This window comes from Balaenoptera physalus, assembly GCF_965194825.1.
Source record: "Balaenoptera physalus genome assembly, chromosome: 3".
NCBI lineage: Eukaryota > Metazoa > Chordata > Mammalia > Artiodactyla > Balaenopteridae > Balaenoptera > Balaenoptera physalus.
Window position 1 is genome coordinate 25,556,071 of NC_138890.1, and position 16,211 is coordinate 25,572,281.

Genomic DNA, 16,211 nt, shown 5'->3' on the forward strand with positions numbered 1-16,211 from the left:
TGCTGGGGAGGGCTCAGGCTGCTGACCTCTCTTTACCAGTGTGGGTCAATGAATTGAATAACAATCTGGGCAACTTCAGGCTGGCGTCCTTCCTGAGCTTGTGCAGGGCCCCCTTGGTGTCTGTGGAGTAGCTTTGCCTGCAAAAATCACCCCAGCTCCCTTGTCTACAAAAGGTGACTAGCTCAGAAGGTGTGGCTGAAACCAGCCAACAACAAAACCTCCCAAATCAAATGATGAATTTAATCCCACCTGGCATCAGAAAGCGTGGACATGAACCATCCCTTCCACCCTTCCTACTCTGAGGTAGAATAAATATAGATGCCCATGACACCAACTTTCCATCCTTCATGTATGCTGCCCTGTCCTGCTCTGCCAGGCGGGCTAGAACCTGTTTGGAATAAAGATCCCACCTTATATTCAATAACATCAACAACCTTTGGATGGGGGTGGGCACGTCTCCATAGACTGTGGATTTTAGAGTTTAAAGCATCCTTTGAGGTCATCTCACCAAATCTCTTCATTTTCCCAGAAGAAGAAACATAGGGAGGGAGGGGTGAGGATCACTGAATTTTTGAGCTAAAGAGCCCTGGATTTGAACTTGACTTTGACACTTACTTTGACATTTATATGGTCTTCAGCAAGTTGAGTTATCGTCTTTGGACTTTAGTTTGCTCATCTGTAAAATGGGGATAATAGTACCAACGTTATAGGGTTGTTGTGAGTATTAAATAATATATGTCAAGAGCCTGGCACATGCCTCTTTCACAGTGGTTAGTATTCTCCTCCACTACCATCACCATCACCATCATCACCATCGTCACCAACATCATCATCACCATCATCTGTATCATCATGAAACTAAGACCCAGGGAGATGAAGGATTTCTCCAAAATCGTACAACTGTGTCTTGTGGCAAAACAAAGTCTTCCACACCGGTGGGTTTTTCCATTTCATCATCCTGAGACAGCACAATTTCCTGGCCCTAAAAATTTACAGCACTTCATAGAAAATATTTGAAATTATATGGCTTTTCCACATCTCCAAATTAGAAGTCCAGCTTGATGTCCAAGAGTCTTCAGCACAGAAATAAACTTTTCAGAGTAAAGATATTGAAACAAATAATGTGAGCCTCCTTGCTCTCTGCCTCCACATCTGAAGCTGGAATTCTCAACGAGGATCGCAAAGGAGATGGAGATGGTCCAGGGAGCTCACCTAGAGGGTGGGCACAGGACAGTTGCCCAGGAAGATGACCAGACTTCTGTTCAGAAAGCTAAAGGCTGAACGGAGAGTTCAGCGGAATTGTGAAGGGAACAGATAATACTGATCACGATGACAGCACCAACTGAGCGCTTAAGCACCTACATCCATTACCTTTTTCAATCCTCTAACCCTATGGAATAGACAAGATTATTTCCCTCATGAATGAGGAAGATGAGGCCAAGGGAGCTTTACAAACTCATTCCCCAAGGAAGGCTTTCCAGGTCCCATTACTAATTACTAGCCATACCAGGATACCCACTCCCCAAACCTCTGAGCTCAGGCTGTCTCATACCATCTTTCCATCTCCAATGCCTTTCCTCATCTCTGTTTGCTGCAATCCTATTCATCTTTCAAGATTTAGCAGGAATGTTATCGCCTCAGACTTTCCCGTGTGTAATTATCCATTTTGCCTTCTGACTCATTCGCCTACAAGTTCATCACTTACCATATTGTATTATAGTTTGTGTGTGTGTGTGTGTGTGCACTTCTACATTAGGTGTCAAGATCAAGAAGGTGTCAAGATCTAAAATCGTGTTTCATTTGCCTTTATATATTGCTTAATATATATAAAAGATGGTCAGTAAAGGTTTGTTGGAATTCTCAATCCCCTTGGTCATACAGCTTGTCCTTGGAGAAGCTAGAACACCTTCAATATAGACTTGGTCCTCAACTCCAAGAGCTCATGTAGATTTGAAGGACATTCTCTCCAAAGCTGATGATTAAAGTAGGCACAGATACACAGTTTCAAACTAGTAACTTGCCCTTATGGGTTCACTGAACAAATGGACAAAGATACTTACACAAGGATGTTCATTACAGCCTTGTTTATAATGGAAAAAATGGAAGCAACTTAAATGGCCAACCAGGGAGAAATGGTTAAAGATATCTCCGTAAAGATATCTCAGTGTGTATCTCATTTTCACCCAAAATGAAAAGCTATGTTACTTTAAAAACGATTATGTACATCTCAATGTACAGATATGGAAAGCTATCTGGGATGTATTCCTGATTAAAATTAAAAGTAGGTTACATAGCCATGTCATTAATATTATCTCATTTAGGGTAAACTTACGTAACTACAAACATCTGTGCATATGCTTAAGGCGGTTTTGAAGTGAGTTCACCAAAATTAACAGGGTTATCTCTGTGTGAAAATATTTCAGGTAATTTTTACTTTCTTTTTTTATATTTCTGTATTCATTAAGCTTTTTGCCTTTGAGAATGTATTGTTTATATAATCAGGAAAAAACATAAATACATTTTCATTTGAAAGGAAAAAATGTACATAATCTCAAAAGAGGTTTTATAAATTCATGGGTAGCAAGGCTTCTTAAATATGGAGGGTAGTGTCTTCTGTCCAGGAATCCTAACTTCTCCAACAGGGAAATGGGTGCAAGGAATGCCCTGCCTATCCCACAGGGCTGTGGCAAGGAGCTACTGTGTTTGAAAGTCGTTTGAAAAATAAAAAGTACCAAATAGATGCAAAACACAGATCATCCTAATAATTTGATCATTGCTTGTTAAGAATTTGCAATAAACTATGAAGGCATATTCAGGAGTTGCAATCTCAAACACCACCAGGAACCAGGCAGGACAGACACGAGCAGGGCCTCTGGAGTCCAGGACCAGTGATCACTCAAGAGAAGACTAAAATCTAGATTATTATGTGAACTCTCTCAATTTTTTAAATGTTGGCATCTCATTTAAAAAATGTCAAACATCGTGCCATCAGTATAAACATAGCCCCCAAATCACATGCTTGCAATTTCTGGTAGGTATTCCCCTAACTTAACAGAAGGTCCAGAATTGAATAGTTTATCTCTAGTCCACTGATACAGCTGCATTCATCAGCCCAAGACTAAAGTACCTCTTGAATTAAAAAGAAAGATTCAGTTATGCCTGTTCTAACTTTAGAGTAAGATGTTTTATTGCATTCTTGTTTATTTGTTTCCTTATTCCGCTCTTTTTTTTTTTTTTTTTTTGAAGTACAGTTGATTTATAATGTTGTGTTAGTTTTAGGTGTACACATTCTTGTTTTTTGTTTTTTGGGGTTTTTTTATTTATTTATTTTTGGCTGCGTTGGGTCTTCGTTGCTGCGCGCGGGCTTTTTCTGGTTGCGGTGAGCGGGGGCTGCTCTTCGTTGTGGTGCGCGGGCTTCTCATTGCGGTGGCTTCTCTTGTTGTGGAGCACAGGCTCTAGGCGCACGGGCTTCAGTAGATGTGGCACACGGGCTCAGTAGTTGTGGCTCATGGGCTCAGTAGTTGTGGCTCACAGGCTCTAGGTGCACAGGCTCAGCAGTTGTGGCACACGGGCTGAGTTGCTCTGCGGCATGTGGGATCATCCCAGACCAGGGCTCAAACCTGTGTTCCCTGCACTGGCAGGCTGATTCTTAACCACTGCGCCACCAGGGAAGTCCCACATTCTTGTTTTAATTGATAGCTTTTATATGACATAAAAAGTAACTTGTGATTAACTAGAACATTTGACAAAACTAAATAGCCCACAAATCCTAATCATGCCAAATGACAGAATTCTAAATACGTGTGTCTTATATTAACCTTTGCATATATATGTGTATCTGTGTGTGTACATATATTTGCAGATATGTATGGTCAAAATGTCTACAGAAGAGTATGTTTCAAAGCCAAAGAAAGCATATTCGTCCTTTGGAAAAAATCTCTGCTTTTTATTTTTAATCTCAATTTGAAAGATATGAGCTAAACATGGTTGGAGAGAATATTAACGAGGTTCAGCCTCTAATTAAGGTTAAAGCTTGATTACTTCCAACATCATATTGAGATACAGGAAAATACTCCCAAATAATTATATTTGGATGGATGGACAGATTGAATGATTAATGGATTTGAAGAAAGCTTATAAAAACATATTTAATGTAATAAAAAAGAGAGTGAAATCATAGATACAGAAAAGAAAGGCTGGGCAGTAGGATAGTGTCAGGGAAAGTTCACACACAGAGACTCAAGGTGCCAGCCCTACACAATCATTGACTACAGGCTGCAAGCTCAGCTCCCAGCAGTCAAAACAAAAGCGATGCTATTCATCACTTATTCCCAGTGTGTCATGATTACAATCAACTGTCTTTGCTCTCCTGGTGACAAAACTAAACGAAATAACGTCTCTCCTATGACTCCAAGCTAAAGATGACAGATCAACTAAAACTATACTGAAGATATTAGAAGAGAAAAGGCCAAGAATCTTGCTATGTTCCTTTATCCAGCATTCTGAGATTGTCTATACCCAGTTATAGAACTGTCCACTGACTTATTTTTTACCCCAAGACAGGCTCTTGCACCCTCTTTCAAAACTACAATTAAAAAAAAAAATAGGAAAGACTCCATTTTAAACTAGGCCAGCCTTTAATACGTGCAAAGGACAAACAGTCCCAAAATACTACCAGCCACACCCCTTCATCTCCACACCCACCAATTTCGGGAGGCTCTTTGTTCTGTTCACGTTTTCCAGGGTCCTAGGACTGATGAAAGCCGCTTTGCCGCTTCTACCAAAGCGCGTGCTCTGTGGCATCTGTCTGGAGTTCAGGTACAGGGAAAGGGAGTGCCAAGCAGGAGAGAAGTCTAGGAAGTCTGGGGCAGTGGTGAAAAGCCCCTTTCAGCGAGTATTATGGGCTGAACTGCGGAGGCCAAAATTCATATATTGAAGTCCAAACCCCCAGTACCTCAGGATGTAAGGTATTTAGAGATAAAATCTTTAAAAGAGATAATTAAGGTAAAATGAAGTCATTCCGGTGGGCCCTAATTCAATATGACTGGTATCCTTGTAAGAAGAGGAAATAAGGACACAGACAGACACAGAGGGAAGACCACGTGAAGACACAGGGAGAAGGCAGCCATCTACAAGCCAAGGAAAGAGGCCTCAGAAGAAACCAACCCTGCCAACACCTTGGTCTTGGAATTCTAGGCTCCAGAATTAGGAGGAAATAAATTTCTTTGTTTAAGGCTTCCAAAGTCTGGGGTACTTTATTATGGCAGCTCTAGCAGACTATTACGGGGAGATTTTAAAAAGACAAAAAACAAAAAAAAACTTGGTATTGGGGAAACCATTTGATGAGAGACCCTTATTGACCCTTAAGAGAACTCTTGAAGGAGAAAGATGGCCTCCTGCACATGGGGGCTGTTCATTCTCAATCCAAACTTAAAGTTTTGCTCTATTTTAGTGCCTTTCATTTGAAACCGGTTTTGTTTGTTTGCGCAGCCTTAGATGTCTGCTGATTGAAAAATCACTGGTCATTTCCCACCATCTTGATGCTGACTATTTCAACTCAAATGCATGTTCCACAGAAACTGGGCTGGTGAGAGGGAAGATGGGATGGGGTGGCGTGAAGAGGGAACTGGTGAGAGTGTGGTGGCCCAGGTGCTGGGCTGTGCACCTGACATATATCAACTCATTCGATCATGTCATGCTTCAGGTTCAAAAATGGACATGGCAAGGTGTCATGGTTTGCCCAAGGTCACATACTAAGTTGTGGTAGAGGCAAGATGTGATTCCAAAGCCTATGCCCTTAACCCCCACCTCTCAGTGAGCTCCCCTCCTTCCCCAAGGGGCTTCACTGAACGCAGGACAAGTTAGGACTCTCCCAGCTATGACAGGAGTGCAGCTGAACCTCTCATAACTCGAAAAGTGTGGTGGATCTCGAGGCAGCATTAAATCCAAGACTCTACTGAATCATCGGGGCGCTCCATCTCTCTTCTCTGCTTCCCTCTGAATGTTGCCACATCTGTCCTACCAGTGATGGGTCCCCTCCATGTGATGGGTAAGATGACCATGAAATGACCAAGTTCACATCACACCAGCATGGCAAGCCCAGAAAGGGGCAGGAGGCCGACATTCCCATCAGCGCCAGGAGGAGAGGCCTGGCCAGCTGGAGTCACATGACCATCCCAGAACCAATGACTGTCGTTTGATTGTCCAGGCCTGGGTCATATGTCCACACCTGTGGCCAGGGCTGCAGTGGGAGAGCAGGTGGCAGGGTTTGTTACCAGGATGGGGGAAAGGGGACAAGTCGAATTAGCTCCCATAAATTCAAAGACCTGAGTCACTAGTGAAGCGTGACCCAGACAGGTGAAGGGGTTTGCCCAAAGTGTCACAGCTAGGGATGGGGAGAGCTGGGCGTCCGGACTGCAGGAAGCTATTAAAGAAATACTAATGTGGGGAGTTGTCCCGGTTCAGAAGGCTACAGAATGCTAATACCTTCTGTGTAAGAAAGGAGAGAGATAAGAGTGTATATTCGATTTGTATTTGAATAAAGAAACTCTGGAAGCACCAAAATCTAGGGGTTTTTGATGACTTATAGGGGGTGGGGGGAACAGAAACCAGAGTGGATGTGAGACTTCTCACTGTACACCGTAGGATGTTGTTTTTATTTTTTAACCATTTGAAAATATTACCAGTTTTTAAAAAAATATTTATTTATTTATTGGGCTGCACTGGGTCTTAGTTGCAGCACGCAGGTTCTTTTAGTTGTGACATGCGGGCTCTAGTTCTCTGACCAGGGATCGAAACCGGGCCTCCTGTACTGGCAGCACGGAGTCTTAACCACTGGACCACCAGGGAAGTCCCACCAGTTTTTTAAAATACAAATTAAATTTAATTTAATTTAAAATAAAGCTTAAAAATTATCCATAGAAAAAGAGATGAAAGGAAATAGGCTGAAATGATAACAGTGGCTGTCTTTGGATGTTAAGCCTAAGCATGTTTTTTTCCCTTTGAACTTATTTACCAAATTTCCTAAAATGAACATGTACTGTTTTTCACAATGAAAAGAAAATGAACTTTAAAAAGATCTGAACTGAAAGTCACGTGACTTATGAAGCAGAAATCATAATTCTGACAATATCATCTAAATTTATTTTTCATTCCCTGTAAATCAAGTTGCCCTGCAGCCCCCATACCCCACCCACCCCACCCCCAATGCTCTGAAGCATTGCTTCAGAGGGCCAGGCAATCGTTGCGCTTCGAATTTCAAACAAGATTTGTAAGCGCAAGAAAGTAGTTTTGAAAGTCAGGCTTTGTTGAGAAAAGGTTATTTCTAAATTCCAAACTGCTTCCCTTGCAAAGAACACCACGTGGTGGTCTGGACATATTAGCTACATCGAGAGAAAAGACAGGATTTAACAGGAGGGGAGTTCTCCGGGCTTCCTCTCCTCAGGTCTGAAGGATGGTGCTGAGGATACAGGGAGATACAGACCAAGTGGGATGGTGACACCCTTGGCCTGGCCTGATCTCTGAAGGACCCAGCAATCCCACCTTGGCCATCCAGCAAAAAAAAAAAGAGAAAGGTACATCCATCAAGGTACATCAAGGGGAAGGGAACTGTTATAGACTGTATGTAATGTGTTCCCCCAAATTTATATGTTCAAGTCCCAGCCCCCAGTACCTCAAAATATAACCATATCTGGAGATAAGATATTTAAAGAGGTGACTGAGTTTAAAGAGAGGCCATTAGAGTGAGACTCTAATCCAGTCTGACTAGTGTCCTTATAAGAAGACGAAGAGTCACCAGGGTACGGGTTAATGGAAGGGACAGCCATGAGCAAGAAGGTCTCCATCTGCAACTCAAGGAGAAACCAACCCTGCCAACCAACACCGTGGTCTTGGACTTCCAGCCTCCAGAACTGTGAGAACATAAATGTCTGCTGTTTAAGCCGCCCCATCTGTGGTATTTTGTTATGGTGGCCTGAGTAAACTAATACAGAAACCATCTCAAAGAATGTCCCCACAGCAACAGTGAGTGGCCAAGCAAGTGGGAAATGCCACCTGGCGTGGTCAGGTGCTCCTAGGAGGGTGAGTATCCGTGGGCCCACAGAGACCCGTGGGGGTGGGACGAGCCTGCATTCAAACACAGGACCCTCACCACCAAAGGAAGTGGAGAGATCAGAGACTTCAGTAGTGGGTGCTGCTGTGACCCACACACAGACAGAGACGGGTGAGCAAAACCACCCTTACGCACACTATGGGATGCCAGGGACCAGGCCAGACCAGCCACAGCATGGCCCACGGCGTGGCCGCAGCGAGAAGTACCTCCCAGTGCCACGATGCTAGGGAAGCATCCCTGGCACCCAGAGGTCCCCGGGGAAAGGGAGGGAGCTCTGAAAGACTATTTTCCCCAAAGAGACTGTTTTCATTCAGAAGCATGTCAGTTTTTAAGCACCTCTGACTGACTAGTTGTGAGGTTTTCCACCATATTTTTTTGCACCTCTGAACTGTGGTGGATTCATTTCCAACCAAACCCTGGTGTGACTGATAGTACGAAGTCATCTATAAATGAGACAGCAAGAAAAATGACCTCAACTTGGTCAAAGCCCTGAAGAAGCTTAAGGCGTCCTAGCATGGAATTTGAACTGTCTTGAAGTCTGTTGAACAGGACAGAATTCCAGGAGTCTTGATGGGGCTTGGGTAGCACGAACCCTCTCTTGAGATGTGGCACGGACCCCAGGAGCCATATTGTATGAGGTTCTGGTCTGTCTCACCAGAGGGTGAGTTCCAGTCTAACGGCTTGGAGGTCTTCCTGCTTTTTTCCATTTTTAAAAGAGCAGATGTTCTCCTGGGAAAGAGATATTTAGCTACCCAAGCAAATCAGAGAAGAGGAGGAATGGAAATAAACCAGGCATCTGCCTGCCACGGTGGCAGTGCCCAAAGAAATCACATTAGCTGGAGGGGAACATCCGGCCCCAGGGACGGCTGCGCAGCTTGGCACCGTTCCGGTCCCAAGGGAGCGACAAATACGACTGTCTTTGTTCTGGTTCTCGACGTGAAGGACGGTCTGTGGGGTTATTTGTCTAGTTTGTTGACTCTCATAAAAGACATTCATAAATTTATTCTTAGTGCCAGGGGTGCTTACCGGTGTCAAAGTGGAGTCTTTTCAGACAGTCACTCTGTGTTAAAACAAGCCACTCAGATGCATCTATAAATAATTGTCTGGGCTTCGTTTAGCTAGCAAACGGCTTTTTTTCTTCTCTCTCTCTCTCTCTCTCTCTCTCTCCCTCTCTCCCTCCTCTCTTTTTAAAATCAACTCTAAAATGATTCCATAAACAATGGGAGGAATTTCCCATTAATATTAAAGTGTGTCTGGGTTGGCCATTTTAATAGAACTTTCCAGAGGGAACAAGCAGTCCTTCCATCTTGTCCATGTGAAACCTATTCCCTTTTCAGAATAAGACATTTGGCAACCCAGCCTCACTAGGACCAGTCATAGCTTCCCCTCCCCACCATCCTATGTCCATCTCTTTCACTGCTTTGGCCAAAAAAGGAGGAGTACAGCGGGGCTGTGGACAGCAGCAGCCTGAGCCAGTCAGGAGAATGTGTCACTACCCCCGAGGCCTCCACGTTTCTACTCTGACCTCAGATCTCCAGAATTTTACTTTTCAGGCTACCACCCATCTAGGCTAGAAAGGTAGAGTTATGGCTGTATCGGTTCCATTGATATAACAGAACTCCCCAACAGCCCCCTGGAAATAACAGTGAGTTAAAAGAAGACAGACATTTATTTCTCTTTTCCATAAAAGTAGTCTAGAGATAGACAGCTTAGGGTTGGTGTGGTGGCTCCACAGTGTCACCTTCTGTCTTTGTACTTCACCATCCTTGGCATGTCATCTCATGGTCCAAGATGGTTGCTCAAGTCCAGGCATCACATCTGTATTCCAAGCAGCCAGAAGAAGAAAGAGGAGATGAAGTGTATTCCGTCCCATTTAAGGTCAGTTCCTTTAGTACCACATACTACTCATTCTTCTACTTCCTTGGACAGAATTTAGTCAGATGACCTCACCTAGCTGCAAGGGAGGCTGGGACTAGCCAGACAGCAGTGCTACTTGAAAAGGAAGAATGGACATTGGGAGGCCACTAGTCATCTCATCCACACGATGACTGCACTTGATCACTTCCCATAGAGTCTTCCAGGGCCTACAGTTCCAAAGCCTCACAGAGTCCTGCCACTGTCCCTCTTTTTTTTTTTTTTTTAAAGATTTTCAGTTTTTGCATCTCTTCTCCTCAAAACTCACTTTCTATCCGTCACTCTATCTTTCTCAGAGTTGAGATTCTGAGAAGTTGCACCGCCAGACTGAATTCAAGTTTAGTTCTGACCAGGTCAGGACCACGTGTTATCTTAAACTTCTGCCCTGTGGGCCTTCTCCTATGCTCTGAAAGTCTTAAGAAGCCAGGCATGGAAATCACCCCAGGAGGATCCTTGCAAGTTCAACTTGAAAGCAAAACTTGAGTCTTGCTTCATCCCTGCTTCACTCAGGGAACACAAATCTTCCAGCCTTTATGGTCCACACTAGGGAAGGTGCCAAAAGCCACGGGGAGGGCAGAGCTGCTCCGGCTGGGGGCAACAGTGAGCCCCATTGATGGATGAAGCCACTGCCTGGACAGACCTGCTCACGTCGTGGACAGTCTCCTGCTCCTTGGGTCCACCCTGGATTCTAAAGACCAACCACAGTGAGGACCCCACACCTCGTCTGAGACCCAGACGCTGCCCCTGCCTTGTCACGTGGGGTTTCAGCAGACCATACATGGCGTGTATTCGCTGCCCTCCTGCCCTTCTGGACCACGCCACCAGTCCAGCTCAGTGTCTGCTCTGCTCCACACCAACTTCATTACTGCCAGAGGCAAATGCTGTTGAGCGTCAAGTGTCAGAACAACACGCTCCACGTGAAATTCACCCACCCACCCTGCACGGATCACCTGAGTAGAGTGAGTACTAAAAGGATACTCAGCAGTTGTCAGAGAAAGATGAGGTCTGAAAACTACAAGTAGGAATGGCAAGGAAAAATAAGCCACAAAGCAGCCTTGCTTAAACTGCATTCAGTGACATACCAGTGCCATGCAATGTTGAAAGGTGTTTCCACCCCAAAAAGCACAGTCAGCTAAGTTTGGAAATTGCTGCCACTAGAGATTCATACTTTAGCAAATTAAAGGCTCTGAGAAGGCCTGCAGTAAAGAAAGCTGTTTATTTCCCTATTTAGCCCAGCCTTTCCTAAACCGTTTAACTACCCCCTTTTCCTTCTGGAATGTCTATTACTGTCTCATGAAACCAATGTTCATCAGAATACTGGATGATACTGTAATGTACTGAGGGTCACAGCTACCTCTCTGACTCTGGAATCAAATCACCGGCATTCAAATCCTTGCTCTAGCAGTTTTTAGTGATGTGACCTTCGGCATGTTACTAAGTCTCTTTGTGCTTTGATTTTCTCATCAGTAGAATGGGGGTAAGAATAGCATCTGCTTCCTAGAGTGGTTGTGAGGATTAAATAAATTAATGCATGTGGAATGCTTAGAACAGTTAGAATAAATGTTAGTGGTGATGAGGATGATGATGATGATGATGATAATGATGATGAAGGAGGGGAGGAGGAGGAGGGGTGGAGAAGGAGAAAGAGGGGGAGAGGGAGGGGAAGGGGAGGGGAGGAGGAGGAGGAAGAAGAAGGCAATAACCCTGTTATTGGAAGGCTTTCCAGAGTTTACAAGAATGGTTTATTTGTTAGTTGATTGTTGATTGCCTGGACCCCATGAAAATGTAAGCTCCACCAGGGCAGGCGTCTTAGCTTTTGATCACCAATGCATCTCAAGTGCCTACAACACACTCCTGATCTAACAGGCACTCAGTAAAAATCATGTTAATGGACACACAGATGGGCGGGCTCAAGGCAAGAAGTGACAAGTTACAATGTAAGGAAGATGAGATTTGGGAATTCCCTGGTGGTCCAGTGGTTAGAACTCGGTGCTTTCATGGCCGGACCGGGTTCATTCCCTGGTCAGGGAACTGAGATCCTGCAAGCTGCGTGGTACGGCCAAAAAAATAAGAGAGATTTCCGAAGTCACAAGAGAGAGGGGCTGGAGTGATTTCATCTGGTTATTAAAGAAAGAGGTGGAAATTTGGGTCACTGAGATGGAGAAAGGGGTATCTAGAGAGTGATACTCCCAAAACTGACTAACGGTGATTTTCTTTGGGGCTAAGATTATGAGTGATTTGCATTTTATATTTTATATGTTTTCTCTTATATATGTAAGTATAAATACAAATATATATAGTAATAGATAATATAAATATTTTTATATATTATATATTTAAAAAATATATTTTTATACATTATATATTGTTTGAATGTTTATAATACGCCTCCATATAACTTTTGTAATATTAAGTTGAAAAAGTAAAGTGAATAAATGCACACAGCAACACAGTCCAAGCCAGAAAGGAGATTCTAGCCCCTGAGATCTGAACCCCTGGTTCCAGCCTCCCAAGTCAGGGACAGGTCACATGAGCATCAAGGGAGGACGAGACATCTTTGTGGTTCTGCCACATGGCCCGGAATGCCTGACTTTGGGGCCCGAGCCCCAGCCTTAACCTAGTCTCCTCTCCTAGTAACAGAGCTCCAGTGTTCCTTGGGAAAGTTTTACACACACACTCACATACACTACTCCAGGGGTGAGGTGACCCAGACCTGGTCACTCACAGCATCAGAGAGTTTTCAGGGGAGGGCATGACCCAGTCAGAATTCATCCCAGGGCCCTAACTGGAAGCCTACTTCCTTACTGAAAGTTTTCCGTTGGACGTAAGTCTGCCCAGTGCTGCTGGAGGCCGTCCTGCCCCCATGAGGAGAGCACCAGCCTGAAGATGGAGCCGGCACAGAGAAAGGCAGAGCTAAGAGACAGTGAGAGCTCCTGATGTGTCATTTAGACACCTGGGTGCAGCCATGCCTGAAGCCACCCCTGTCCTGGTCAGTGTGATGAGCTGATTGCGCTTAGTTCAGTCTTCTCAGATCCAGTTAATACAGAGGCTTGAGTGCTTCCTGGACTGTTCCCCACAGGGAAAAATTCTGCTCATGCGTCTCAGCAAGAACACATGCAGTGGAGTTTTGTGAACAGAAGACACTACTGGAATAGACAGTGTCCCTGCTCCATCCAGACCACACTCCCACCCCAGCGCCTTTTGCTGTTTCTGGTGCCCATCCCCCCACTTTCCATGTGTTTTTGTTTCCAAAAGCCTGAACCTCCGAGAAGTGCTTGGAGTTCATGTCCCTCTGGGTGGCCCTTGGCCGATAACTGAAAGTCGTGGGAGTATGAAAGGCCAGCTCTCTTGCTCAGCACCAACTCTGAGAGGTGAGTTACACCCTAGCAGGATCAGGCTTAAGCCACCCTCATGGGCTCTATCTAAAGCCACCCTCTTGCTTGGTTTCATGTCTTCTTCCATCCCTGACCACCTTCCCTTGGAGCACCCACTTCGTACATCACCGCACACAAATCCCCTGAGGGATATAACTGAAGACACCAGGCGCAAACCGGCCAGGCCAGGTGGGCTCTAAGCACCCCCAGAGAGCAAGGGGCAGGGGAGCCTGGAGGTGGTCTCCACCAGCCCCCAGAAGATTCCACGCAGCACACAGGCTGTTACTTCTCCCCTCCATCCCGGCAGCCACAGACCAGAGAGTAAGCTGGCTCGGGAATACCCAGCACCCGGGTTGTGACATGGGAAGGGAAACCAGCCTGGCTCCCTGCTGGAGAAGAAGGACGGCAGGGGTGATAAGGGACTCTCAGGCACGAGGTCTTTCCTCCGCACTCCGAGCCCTGGACTCAAAGTCAGCCTGCACGATGCACTCAGATCCTCTCCTTTGTCTGACCACACTACCTCCGGAAGCTGCAGCGATCACCAGTACCATGGTCCAGTGCCCTGGCACTCTAATAAGCAGCTCTCCAGACCCGTCTTGGATGGGCCACGCCACGCCCTGTGCCAGGACCACACCTTGGGCCCTCCAGTTTCTTCTGCTCCTGGAGACATGGGCAGTCAGAGCTGAATTTCTAGTTCTTTTGCTGCCACTAGATAAGCTTTTGTTCTTGGTGGTGGTGACTCTACGGTGCCTCTCCTGACTTTGTGGATAAAATGACCACGAGGAGTGTGTAGACCTTGTCCCAGCATCAAGTGGGCACTGCAGCTTTTGTTTTCTCAGGAGCCACTCCCCCTCCCACCAGTAAGAACCCCCAAGATCGGGTCACTTTGAAGGCTTCTATGATGAGCAGGTGGCATGACAAAATAAATACACACCTGGGCCACAGTGATTGGTTGCGGGCAGACCCATGACCATAGGAGAAGACCTATGACCCATGACCAAGGAGACCTGACGGTGGACTTGGGGGAAGAGAGATGCTTCCTCTCTGTTGGATGTGAAGCTGGGTTAAGCCTGGAAAGGCCAGAAGTCACCATGGGGAGGGTTTGCTCAAGAGGGAAGTCAATGCATGCTCTTCTCTGTTGTTGCTGGGTTTTGTTGTGGTGATTCTTTTCTTCTGGTTTTCTGCTTAAGCCAGTTTGATTCGAGTTTTCTGTCACTTGCAACCGAAAACATAATAACCAATAGCAACACCGATGGATAAAGTACAAGAGAGGAAACTGCCTCTAGCCCCATATGGCTTTGGTCAGGGCTCTTAACATCTAAAACAAAGGCAGTGGAGAGGTGATGCACGCATCTGGGCTCTGGGCAGAGCACACCAACTTTGCTTTGCCTTCACCTTCCTTTCCACGGAATTCTCCTTCAGAGCCCAGTTCAAACCTCCAGGAAGCCTGCCCTTCTCTCCCCAGCCCTTAGGGACACATCCTGCTTTGAATTCCTGCAACATTTAACCTGTCTGTGCCACCCACTGTTCTTATACCAGCTTGATATTTTCGTGTCACAGTCCGTGCATATGTGCTGTGTCCCCCCACCCAAAACTCCTAAGAGTAGCTAAGCACATTACCAAATCCCAGGCACTGTGCTAAGAAACCCATTATATGCAAATTGCTATAGATGCTCACAGCCATCCTGCAAGTTGGTATCTCATTCTCCCCGTTCGAAAGATGAGGAAGGGCAGCTCAAAGAAAAGAAGTCACCTGCCAGAGCTCACCCAGCCAGATGTGCCAAGACGGGGATTCTTTAAGATGATAAACTTCTAGGTCATACCACGCTGCTCTGCAGACACGCACCCTCAGCCCAATGGTGCGTTTATCTCACATCAGTTCCTCCCAAGCATCTGCTGATGGATTCGTCTGTTGTGAGAGGATCTCAGGAAGGCGCAGGTCAGGCAAGAGGAAAGACCAGTGGCATTTGGGGGCTGCCTCTCTGGGCAGCCCAGGTGTGCGAGTGGAGGAGTAACTCCCTGCCGAGGGTCCCCCTGTCCGCCACTCCCACCCATCTGCTCTGCCCAGCTCCATTCCCTGCACAGAGCCCCATTCACTACCTGGCCAGGAGGTGAGGCATCCTTCCCAGGGAATCCTGACACACGTCTCAGGCGCTGTGACGGCAGCCGGCTAACAGAGGAGCAGCTCTCCCCTGGAACAGAAGAAATTCAGTCCCATCAAGAGCTCACACTGTCAATCCGGGACCAAAACAACCCACCCCCCATTAGCCAAACCCTGAGCTGGACCCAAGCGTTAATTTTGTTACCAAGCAATGAAACACACAAAAGTGTTTTCTTCCCAGAAAACAAAAATAGCAGACCAGTTTGAACCTGAGCTTAACCTGTATATTTTCAAAAACTACTGAATAGGTACAAAAATCAGACATCAAAATGTTCTGTGAATGAAACCAATATTCATCCAATCCAAGTTCTTGATTCAAATCAAGAAGGAAGGAGCATTTTACCTCCCTGTGTGGCTCCATGGGGTGTGTAATAGTGTTCTCGGGAACTTTGTGTGAAGAATAGAGGCTGGCTTCTTTTAAATGTGGTTTTTAAAAATGTTATTTTATTTTAACCTTCCATAAAGATGAATCAGAAATTTTCAGAGCATTCAGTGCCCTTTGTATTGACAAAAGCATTTCAAGATGGATCCATTGTAATAGCGTAGCGTAAAAGCCTCAGGGAAGAGGACAGAGCCTTGAGTCCTGGGTCCAATTGCCCAGGTGACCTCAGGCACGTTACTCTGAAGCTGTGGTCACCAGAAGTCAAGGTCA

At 45.5% G+C, this 16,211-nt stretch overlaps 1 long non-coding RNA gene across 7 annotated transcripts in view; it reads right to left on the reverse strand.

The window, feature by feature from the left end:
- The window catches only part of LOC309658243, a 162,381-nt gene that overhangs the window by 73,092 nt on the left and 73,078 nt on the right, over positions 1 to 16,211 (reverse strand). The window contains exon 3 of one of the 7 annotated variants that reach the window (XR_014262126.1): positions 616 to 676. The exons of the other annotated variants lie outside the window; for them this stretch is intronic. This is a non-coding gene — a long non-coding RNA (uncharacterized lncRNA). The remainder of the gene's footprint in view (positions 1 to 615; positions 677 to 16,211) is intronic. 7 annotated transcript variants of the gene reach the window in all.